The sequence below is a fragment of the Lissotriton vulgaris genome, chromosome 5, assembly GCF_964263255.1.
Source record: "Lissotriton vulgaris chromosome 5, aLisVul1.2, whole genome shotgun sequence".
NCBI classification, from domain to species: Eukaryota; Metazoa; Chordata; class Amphibia; order Caudata; family Salamandridae; genus Lissotriton; species Lissotriton vulgaris.
Window position 1 is genome coordinate 1,609,891,172 of NC_141693.1, and position 11,661 is coordinate 1,609,902,832.

An 11,661-nucleotide genomic window follows, 5' to 3' on the forward strand; every position below is an offset into this window, starting at 1 on the left:
TTTCTGAGAATTGCAATTAGGTAATAGCAGTTTCCAATGTTGATACATGTGGCCCATTCTGAATAAATCCAAAGTGCTACAAGGACAAGAAGGAAATATTCTTAAGCATTGGGGAGCCAGGCATCTCCCCACACTTGAAGTGCTACAAGGAAAAGGATCCTACTCTAAAAACAGTGAATAATACAATACACTTTAGATCGAGTAAGAAGTCCCACTCCCAGGGGAGTGGAATAAAACAACAGCAAGAGTGCTCTCCTACCGGAGTTCAGGTCCAGCACGTCCATGCAACGGCCGTAGTGAAGTAGACCGCCTCAGGAGAGGTGTGTCAGTTCTCCAGCCAATTCACACAGAGGGGGAGGCAAAGAAACACTAACCGGGGCCCGGCAATCCTGCGCACGTCAGGAGAGGTTCCTCTCCTGCATGGACAGAATTCGTCAGGGAGCACTTGCAGTTTGTAGTGCTCCCTTTCGGCCTTACCAGCACCCCATTTGTGTTCACGAGAGTGGTGATGGTGGTTGCAGCGCACCTGCCGAGGTCAGAGGTTCCAGTCTTCCCCAGATCTTTGTACTGGGGTGAATGCAAGACATTGTTCTGCATTCTGTCCATCAACTGTGTTTTTTGCAATTTTCACCCGGAGTGGGCTGGGTATGCTCAGACGTGAGTCCCAGGTTCTCCACATCACTGGAGTCAAGCTATCCAGGCTGAAGAAGGCTGATAGCCAGAAACCAGTCCTTGGATGCTTGATTCCGGTCTAGGAAAGACATGGCTTGGTAGTTCGGGCTGGGCTGTTCCCATGAGGCACAGGGTCAAGGCTGATTTGCATATAGCCATTGTCTGACCTAGGGTGGTGTGGAGTGCAAAAAAACGATGGATTTAGGCCCAGATCTTTGTACTGGGGTGAATGTAAGACATTGTTCTGCATTCTGTCCATCAACTGTGTTTTTTGCAATTTCCAGTCTTCCCGTACCTCAACAATTGGCTTTTGAAGGCTGACTCACCCTAGGGTAGTCGTCTGCCACCTTCAGAATTCGGCACACCTCCTGCACTCGCTGGGGTTCACTATCAACATACTGAAGTCACATCTGTCTCCCTCTTAAACACTCCCTTTCATTGCAGCTGTTCTCGACACAGTGTAGTTTCAGGTATATCCTCCTGAGTACAGGATATTCAGGCTATGATTGCAATGTTTCAGGCTCCATCCTGGATTTTGGTGAGAATAACTCTGAGGCTACTGGGCCTCATGGCATGCTGCATCTTGCTTTTACTCATGCCCTTGGCAAATGTGGGCTCTGCAATGGGACCTGAAGTTTCAGTGGGCCCAGCATCAGGGGAATCTCACCAACATGGTTCAGATCTTGGAGGGGACAGCAGAAGATCTACAGGCTAACAAACTGCAATTAGGTTAGTGGCAGACCCCTCTCCCTTCCTCAACCGTAGCTGGCTGTAGTAACAGACGCACTGTAGTGACAGATGCATAACTCCTGGACTGGGGTAGCCATCTGGGAGACGTGGAGATCAGAGGTCTCTAGTCTCCAGCATAGTCCGAGCTTCGTATCAACCAGTTGGAGCTGCGAGTGATTCACTTGTGTTAAACCTGCCAGCTTTAGGGTGATCTTTCTCCCAACGTTCTGCCTTCCTCCATTTTTCTGACCTCTTTTCTGCTGCCATTAGGACTCTGAGAACTTTACCACTGCTAACTAGTGCTAAAGTGCATGTGCTCTTTCCTTTAAATATGGTAATATTAGCTCATACCCAACTGGCATATTTAAATTACTTATGAGTCCCTAGTAAAGTGCACTACATGTGCCCAGGTCCTGTGGATGAAATGCTGCTAGTGGGCCTGCAGTTCTTGTTGTGCCACCCACTTACATAGCCCTCTAAACATGTCTTAGTCCTGCCATTGCAGATCCTGTGTGTGCAGCTTAGCTTAAACTGCCATTTTGACCTGTTAAAATAAACATTTGACCAGACCTTCCATTTTAATATGTATGCCAACTATATGATAAGCTCACGATAGCCCAAAGGGCAGGGTGCAATTTATTTAAAAAGCAGGACATGTACTTTTACCTTTTTCATGTTGTGGTAGTCAAAAACTTCTCAATTCATTTTTCGCTGCTGCAAGGTCTATATCTCCAATAGGTTAAAATTTTGATTATCTCATTATATTTTATTAGTGTAATTTTCAAATGAGAAGATATAAATGGTTCACGTTTGGTGTCTCTGGAATCTTAGTTTTAAATCCTAACTTATGATGAAGTCGAAATTTAACTTACACTTCTGAAAATGCCACTTTTAGAAAGTTGGCATTTTGTTGCCTTAGCCATTTGGTGCCGCTGGCATCTCTCAGACCACCTGATGGGGTGTAGTTGGTAACTGGGCTTTGTGTATTCCTCCTAGATAGCCACATACAATGGGAGCTTAGGTGTGACTGAATGGGCCATCACTGACCGGATGTTAGGGATGAGCTGGACCCAGCCTTCCTCACACCTGAATAGGATGTGTCCTGTCTCCACAACAAAGGGCTGCATACCCCCTATAGTTAGCCTGAGCAAGGGCTGGCAGAACAGAGCACCTGTGCACTTCAAAGGCATGACTCTAGAAGTTTCTCCCCCACTTCAAAGGCCCATCGGGGTATAAAAGAAGGACATCAGACATGACCACTTCAGTACACTTCTGGACCTGTGCATACTCTGCCACGAAGAAGGACTGCTGTGCTCCTGTAGGACTGCTACTCTGCTGGACAGCTACTCTGTTGGACTCCTGCTTTGCTGTGCTGACCTGCTGCTCTTTTGCGTGGGTGAGAAGAACTGGACCTGCATCTCTTGAACCCAGAACCCAGGGATAGTTGGCTGGCCTCCTGACTGAAGCCTCAGGGACATAACAGACTTCCAGAAACCTGCACCTGGACTATGCCATCTGTGAGTCGCCCAGCCGAGTGGTGCCAACCCAGTCCTAGACCCTTGGAAGTAGGCCTAAGGTGCTTGCCAGAAGGACTGATGCATTTTCTCTGCTGAGAACACATTCCCGAGCAGAACAGACAAATCTTCTCTGCTGAGTGGATCATTATCCCTGAGCAGAACCAATGCATTGCTGCTGCTGCATGGGATTGACCTGCCACAGAAGACCCGCATTGCCTTTCCAGTCTTCAGAACTGGTGCATCACCAACAGCATGCCACATCTGCAGCCCAGATCCTCACATCTCTCGTCGACAGCAGCTTTGACAACATCAGTCTCCACATCGCAGCCTCAAGGCTCTGCGGAACCAACATATCGCCAGCTGTCCCACACATCCCCGAAGCCAGGAGTTTGCATCACATGCCCTGCTGATGGGATCCTCTAAATCGACGCAACAGGACCTCGCATTGCAGCCTCGCTGCATCTCGGAACCAACGCATCACTTCTGCTGCAGGGCGTTTCTTCTAACCTGATCAAGGTAACACTCCGCACCTGAATTATAAGGTACTTTGTTCAGCAGGCCTAACTGAATCCCTGTAGCCAGCCCACCCTCCATCGCACTCGGCCTGAACTTGTGACTTTGTTCCTGCCTGGCGTGACCAGATATCTGTTATAGGTGTTTTTTTCTTTTTGGCACTATTTCTCACTATACACTTTAACACTCAATATCTCCAGTTCTACTTGTTGAATTTTTGTTGTTTTGATCTTGTTTTATTTATTAAAAAACATTCCATTGTTCTAACGCTGTTGTGGGCTCTTTTTGTGGTGTGTTTTCACTCACATTGAACCGGTCAATGCCGTCACCTCCAGCTGCTTCTACACCATCTGCATCCTTCGAAAGACCTTCAAATGGATCCCCCCGGAGTCAAGGAAGACAGTCACCCACGTACTCATCACCAGCAGACTGGACTATGGAAACGCTCTCTCTGCCCGAATTAACAAGTGCTTACTCTGCAAACTCCAAACAATACAGAACACTGCGGCCAGACTCGTCCTCGGCATCCCCCGGCATGAACACATCAGCCAACACCTGCGGAGACTCCACTAGCTCCCAGTGGAGAAGAGAGTCACCTTCAAGATGCTCCCCCATGGCTATAAGTACCTACATAACAACAGAATAAACTTCCACATACCCAATAGAAACCTCCGATCTGCCAACCTTGCACTAGCTGAAAACCTGCGCATCCACTGCGCCAGAGCAGGTGGAAGATCGTTCTCTCACATTGCAGCCAAGACCTGGAACAAGCTACCAACAGGCATCAGACGCGCTCCCTCCCTGGACACCTTCAAAAAGGCTCCCAAGAACAGGCTCTTCGGCTGAACAGATCTGCATACCCCTGCCCCCCTCAGCGCCTTGAGACGCTCACGGGTGAGTAGCGCTCTTACAATTCCCTGATTGATTGAATGTTTTCAGCAGTGGGGAGAGCCTTGGTTAGATCTATTTGCTACAGTTGAGAATGCACAATGGCAGCAGTTTTGCGCTCTGGAGTTTCCAAGGCAACTCTCGCTCTGAGATGCGTTTCGTTTCAAGTGGAGCTCAGGCCTCTTGTACACCTTTCCGCCTATACTACACCTGCCCACAGTTCTCAAGAAGATCAGGAATGACCAGGCCCAAGTCATTCTTGTTCATGCTTCAGATTGGGCATGGAGAGTCTGGTATCTTAATCTGCTAAACATGACCCTCGGTCCTCCAGTCAAGCCTGCCCTGTTGAAAGGATCTTCTGTTGCAGCAACAGGTGAGGGTCCTGCACCCGAACCTGCACACCCTCCACATTAATGTGTGCAGATTGAGAGGCGACAGTTTACAGCTTTAAATATTCCTCCGAGTCTGTAATCATATTCTGGCAACCGGGCGTCCCTCCACCAAGACATTATACGCCTATTGTTGGGACAAGTTTGTGTCATGGTGTGCGTCACACAATGTTTTTATTCTATTCCATAGCTGGATTTGTTTGTTATGGAGGGAAAAAATACACAGACACAAAGCAGAGATCAATAAAATTCAAGATACATAAACCACATGAACAATATTTAAATTGTTATATTCAATTCATAAATATGATTATCACCCAGCTGAAAAAATAAATATGCCATAGTTAAACTGATATAATTCTCTACTGGATGGGGGCGTGGCTAAGCACGCAATGGCGGAGGACGTGCTCGGGTAGAGCTCTGTGAAAAGCTCCCCTTCCCCGAGCCAGTTATCCGCCAAATTACATCGAGGCCGCCAGAAATTGCAGGCGGACACCCGCGGAGACCATCCCGACAGCCAGGCCGACTTTTGACCCGAGGCTCCGTCGGGCCGGACCCCGGCCTATCCTACGGCCCTCCTGCGGACCCGGAGGCCCCCTGGCCGGCAGTGCAGCCACGAGAGAACGGGGCTTAGGCCCAGCGTGAAGGCCCCGGCCCACACTCCTCGAGGGCCGCCAGCGGACTGCCGCCACACCAGCAGCGACCAGCCTCGATACCACTGCCCCGGCCAGCGAACCGCGGCAGCCCAGCGTCCACGCTGCAGCCTAGGAACGCGACTTGCCCGGTGAGGAGGGGGAGAGTCGGGAGACCCCTGGGGCGCCGCCCGACACCAGGCGCTACCCGGGGAGCCACAGACTCACAGGCAGGCGCGGAGGGACCGGGGCGGAGAGGCCGCCCACAACTCGCCACCGCGCCCGGCCCACGCTCCCCGAGGACCGCCAGCAACCCGCTACCACTCGGAAGGCGACGAGGACCCAGCACTCAAGCCACAAGTCCGGTAACGCTGCCTCCGATGCGCCTGGGAGGACCGAGGAGCGCAAACCGAGAGTCACAGACAAGGGCGCAGGCACGGAGGGACTGGGGCGGGGAGGCCACACACAACTCGCCGCCACGTCAGGCCCGCGATCGGTGGCTGGTGGCACAGCGGGCATCCCCCCCCCCCACAGTGAAGACACACGCAAAGACATTTGCGAACCCCCCCCCCTCCGCACAGGCACACGTGCAGGGAGGAAGGAAGGCCAGGAGGGAGTGACCGGCCTCACACGAGACGCCCGGACCCTTGGGGCACCCGATACACCAGGGGCTGCGTGGCGGAGCTGGGCCACGGAGGGGCGAAGACCCATCGGACCCCCCACCCCCCCCTGCGAAGACACCAGCCACGGTCGGGGGGGAACTCGGACCAGCGAACCCCCAACCCAGGCCGGGGGTGATCCCAGAGGTGCCACCAGAGCGGCAGAGACAACAAATTTGCTGGTCGTTCACCCCCGCACATGTCAGGAGGGGTGCGGACCCGCACCGGGACTGGTGGGGCCCAGCAGAAAGGGAAAACGAACAAGCAGCTCGACAAAATGGCTGCCGAGCAACTGGCCACGAGACTAGACAGCGTGCTGGCGGCCGTCATGCGAATGGAACAATCGCTCCAGCAGACCAGGACCTCCCTAGAGTCCAAGATAGACGGCGTGGCCGTGGACCTGACCCTCCTGAGAGACGACCACAGGAAGCTGTCCGACCGAACAAAGGTCCTGGAAGGCGCAATGAAGGAGATAGAGCCCAAAATCACCCAAACGGACAGGCACGTGCAGGACCTCCTGAACAGAGTAGAGTTCCTGGAAGACAGGGCCAAGGATGCGGAAGGGAGGGCGAGACGCAACAACATCAGGCTCGTGGGTGTCCCGGAAAAATGGGAAGGGAACCACCCTGCACAATATGTGGAAGACTGGCTACGGACCCTGTTGCCAGAAGGCACGCTCTCGCCCCACTTTGTCGTAGAACGAGCGCACCGAGTGCCGACCAGGCCCTACGCGACCGGCGCCAACTCAAGGTCACTAGTCTTCAAGATACTGAACTACAGGGACCGTGACACAGTGCTGCGGGAAACGAGGAAGATGGGTGAAATCCGTATAGATAATGCGGCGATCATGTTTTTCCCCGACTACACCATCCAGGTGCAACGCCAGAGGCATGACTTCCTGGAAGTTAAGAGGAGGTTGCGCACTGCAGGCCTCAAATACTCCCTGCTCTTCCCCGCAAAGCTGAGAGTGGTGGCGGGGGACAACACGTACTTCTTCGGGACCCCCGGGGAGGTCAGCGAGTGGCTGGACGGAGGCACGGACGCGGCACCCAAGACCCATCGAGGGGGCGAGACAAGGCCCAGGCGACGCGGCCCACGACACCGCCGGAGGCACGGAACACAACAGTCCCAGCGGGCAGAGGGAGGGTCGCGACACTCTCCCCCGTTGGATCAGATGCACCAGGAACAACGCGACGCGATGCGGAAAGTTTCCCAGCTCAGCAACCCACCCTCCCAGGAATCACACCCCGAGGGCGGACAGCAGACAGCGCCCAGCGACAACGACGAAGCCATCTACGGGATCCCGAACTCACAGATCTCTGTGGAACTGCCGGTGGTCACGCCGCAAACCTCAGACCTGATCCACTAGCCCCACAGAAGCAGTCTGGAACAAGACCGTCCAGGCGAGGGGGATGCGGCAATGGCCGACGGGATGCTGAAGCGCAGCTAGCTCCAGGTGCAGCCGGGAGTGCGCTCCTCTCCCCCCCCTGCCTGCCGAATGGACAGCGGACCACAGACACAGTGAGTACTGCCCAAGTGGCGTTGGAGGCTGAAGGGATTGGTGATGGTGGGGTTGCCCCTTGACCCGTGCTCATCCTTGGCCGGCTGCAGGTGCGGCCTGGGGGGGAGGGGTGCCCTCCCTGACTGGGGCCGAGATAGCTCGCACAGAACTGCGACCCTTCCCCCCAAATGGACGGGGTCCACACAAGCGGGGCCCCATAGGACCAGAGCCACGTCGTGTGCCAGTCCACAGCCGGTGGCCAGCAAACGGCCTGCACCCTGAGGCTCGGGGATGGAACTGGAACTCCTTTAACTGACTTAACTTCCTCTTAGCCTCAACCGTGCTTACGCGCACTGCCCCTTAGACTGGAACTGTTGTCCCTCTCAATTGAGATTATGGACGGTGGCCCGTTTCGCCACTGCCCCTTTGGTATTTCAGTGGGTCTTGCCCACAGTTGGTTAATGTTGGTTATTGTTTTTTCCCCACCTAATGTCTACCTGAACAATGCAAAGTGTACTACGGGGGGAGGAGATGGGCATGCTGAGGATGGCGATGGGAGGGCCTCTGGTGGAGCGGCTGTTTGTACGGGGGAGGGGGAGGAGTATGCACCGCTAGTATGACTTCGATTAAGATATGCACCTGGAATATCAGGGGAATGCACACGCCCGCGCGCAGATACCAGATATATTCCTACCTGAAAAGGCAGCATGTACAAATCGCACTCCTGCAGGAGACACACCTATGTGGGGCGGAAGTGGCTGCACTGCGGCGCAGGTGGAGGGGTCAGTTCTACGCCACGGAATACTCCTCGTTTGCCCGTGGGGCACTACTGTGGGTTAGGCCGGGCACCCCCTTCACAATGTCTGAAGTGCTCACGGACCAGGGGGGAAGGTATGTACTGGTGAAGGGCCGGATGGACGGGCTGCCAGTAGTCCTGGCGTCCGTTTACTCTCCAAACACAGACCAGGGAAGCTTCCTGACACACCTATCGGAAAAATTGGCGCCCTGGCACGGAGTCCCCTGGGTACTGGGAGGTGATTACAACACAGTGCTAGACCCTGTGCTGGACCGCTCGACCCCGCCCAGGCCAGATGCTACATCTCTGGGGGCTGCGAAGGCGTTCACTAGATGGGCGACACAGTGGGACCTCAAGGATGCATGGCGCGCGCACAACCCAGACACCAGGGTATATTCATATTACTCGGGGGCACACACGCTACATGTCCGCCTGGACAGATTCATGGTGACAACGGAAATGCTACCGCACATCACTGAGTCGCAATACCTCGGCCGGACACATTCAGACCACAACCCACACACGCTGGCAATAGCATGGGAACGCCCGCACCCACCCATACCCACGTGGCGGCTACAACCGGCCCTGCTGCTCGACGCACCCTTCAGAGACGCCCTGCAGGCCCGAGTAGCACAGTACTTCACCGACAACTCGGGTACGGCGTCCTCCCCAAGTGTGGAGTGGGACGCCTTCAAAGTGGTGATACGGGGTCACTGCTTGGGCACACAACGGAGCATACAGAAAAAGTTGGAGGCGGACCTAAGCAGGGTGGAGGCGGACTTGCTCCGTTGGGAGCGGGAGGCAGTGATCGGCGCGAGTGACCGGCTAAGGGAGGCCCGTGAGGAACACACTGCGCTACTAGAAAGACTGAAGCACGTCAACTTCGCGGCCCACTCAGCGCGGGTGCACCAACATGGCGACAAACCGGGGAGGTTGTTGGCTTGGTTGGTCAAACAGGAATCCCGCACGGAACCAGTATCCGCCATTCGGACAACTGGAGGGGAGATCGTGTACACACAAAGCAAGATACACCAGGCATTTGTGGGGCACTACCAGGCCCTATATAAGTCACAGCTGAGGATCTCAACGGCCACCATTGAGGGTTTCCTTGCTGACATCCAACTGCCTTCTCTGACGAACGCGCAGCAGGAGGACTTAGGGGGCCCATTCACTCAAGAGGAATTGCGAGAAGCCATCTTCGCAATGTCCAACGGCAAGTCTCCCGGCCCCGATGGCCTGCCTGCCGAGTTCTTCAAGGCCTGCTCGGACGTACTGGTCCCGGAGATGCTCAAGCTATATACACACGCGATCGAGGACTCGGCGCTCCCAAACTCACTAAATGAGGCGAACCTGGTTTCGCTGTTGAAGCCAGGCAGGGATGGCACGTGCATGGGGTCCTACAGGCCTCTAGCCATGCTGAGCACGGACTACAAAGTGTTCACCTCCCTGCTGGCCCGCCGCCTGACCCTGGAGGTCCCGGCACTGGTACATACAGACCAAATTGGGTTCATGCCGGCGAGGAGCACTTCCCGTAACTTGCGACGTCTCTTTCGAGTCCAGGAAGCGGCCACGGTACACTGGCCGAGGTCGGGGTGCCTCGTCTTATACCTGGAGAAGGCCTTCGACTCGGTGGAGTGGCCGTACTTAGGAGCGGTGCTAGACAAACTTGGCGTCGGGGATGCCTTCATGGACATGGTCGGGCTGCTATACCAGCGACCTAAAGTCCGCGTACGGACGGGCAGGCTGCTGTAGGAGACGGTGCGGGTGCGCAGGGGTACCAGACAAGGCTGCCCCCTGTCGCCCCTTCTCTTCTCCCTGGCGATCGAACCCCTGGCGGCTCTACTGAGGGACAAGGGAGTGGAATGGGGGATCCCGCTGGCTGACGGGGTGCACACGGTCTCGCTATACGCGGACGACCTATTACTCTATGTGCGAGACCTCACGACGGTGCCTGCAACGCTGTCGGACATATTCCGGACCTTTGAAGGGGTGTCGGGCCTCAGAGTCAATTGGACTAAGTCCGGAGTATAGGCCTTCAGCCCGGACCTGGAGGAATGCGAGGTGCACCTTGGTGGCGCCCGGCTTACCTGGTACCCGACCACGTTCAAGTACCTCGGTCTGCACATTTACAGAGACCCGCAGAATATACTGGAAGGCAACCTGGTGCGCGCCGTGTCCTCGCTGAGGGCCCAGATGAACTTCTGGAAGACCTTGCCATTGAATGTGCCTAGCCGGATCGCTCTGTCTAAAATGATTGCGCTACCGAGACTACTCTACCACTTTGCAAACGTCCCACTGTATGTCCCCACAAGGATCTTCCGCGAACTGGAGGCGATGCTCCGAGGCCTGATCTGGAACACAGGGCGCCCACGAGTAGCCCTGGCGAAGCTGTATTCCCCGACGGCGGAGGGGGGGCTGGCGGTCCCCAATATGGAGTTGTACTACCTGGCAGCACAGCTGCAGTGGGTCACGTACTGGCTTAGCGACTCACACCTCGACGACACCGCCAACGCGGACTACCAATGGACGCACCCGCAGGTGTGTGCCCTGTTTCACCCACTGACCAAAGGACCTCGCCCCCTGCCCCTGCACATGGCCGTAGCTCGCAAATGTTTCCTTCGCTGCCTGAAGTTGACAAAGAACGTCAAGCCGTATGCCCCCGCCCTTCCCCTGCTGGGTACCCCCCGGAGGAATAGGATGGTGTCACCACGCAGCATGGAACCCTGGGTTGCCGCCGGAGTGGAGACAATGGGAGACCTCTACACGGACGGGGGCCTGCTTCCTTTTGCGGAACTATCGGAGAGCACTGGCCTGCCAGCGGGACAATTCCTGCTCCACGCGTCAGTGCTGAGGGCATACACGGAGTCCTAGGGGGACATCCAGGAGGAGCCACCACTCCATCACTTGATCCAGTACTTGCATGTTATGGGCAGAGGATCACACATTACACACTGGCTGGCACAGGCGCTCCTCATGCACACTCAGAGGTCCACACAACCGATTAGGGAAAAGTGGGCGACCCACCGGGGGAGGGAATGGACAGACAAAGAATGGAAACTGGTCCTAGCCAGCCCTGTGAACATCCCACGTAACTCCCGCTTCCGCACTATTCAACTGTATATACTGCATCGGGCATATCTGTCGCCAGACAGAATAAATAAGTACTTCGCGACAGACACCGCAGCCTGTCCCAGGTGCGACCTGCTGGATGCCGACATCCTGCACATGCTTTGGAGCTGCCCGACTCTGTCCACATACTGGGGGGAGGTGACATCGCTCCTGACGCACAGCACAGGCCCGGGGCTACCTAACACGTGGGAGGCATGCGTTCTTGGGCTATACAAGAGGACCAAACAAAATAAAAC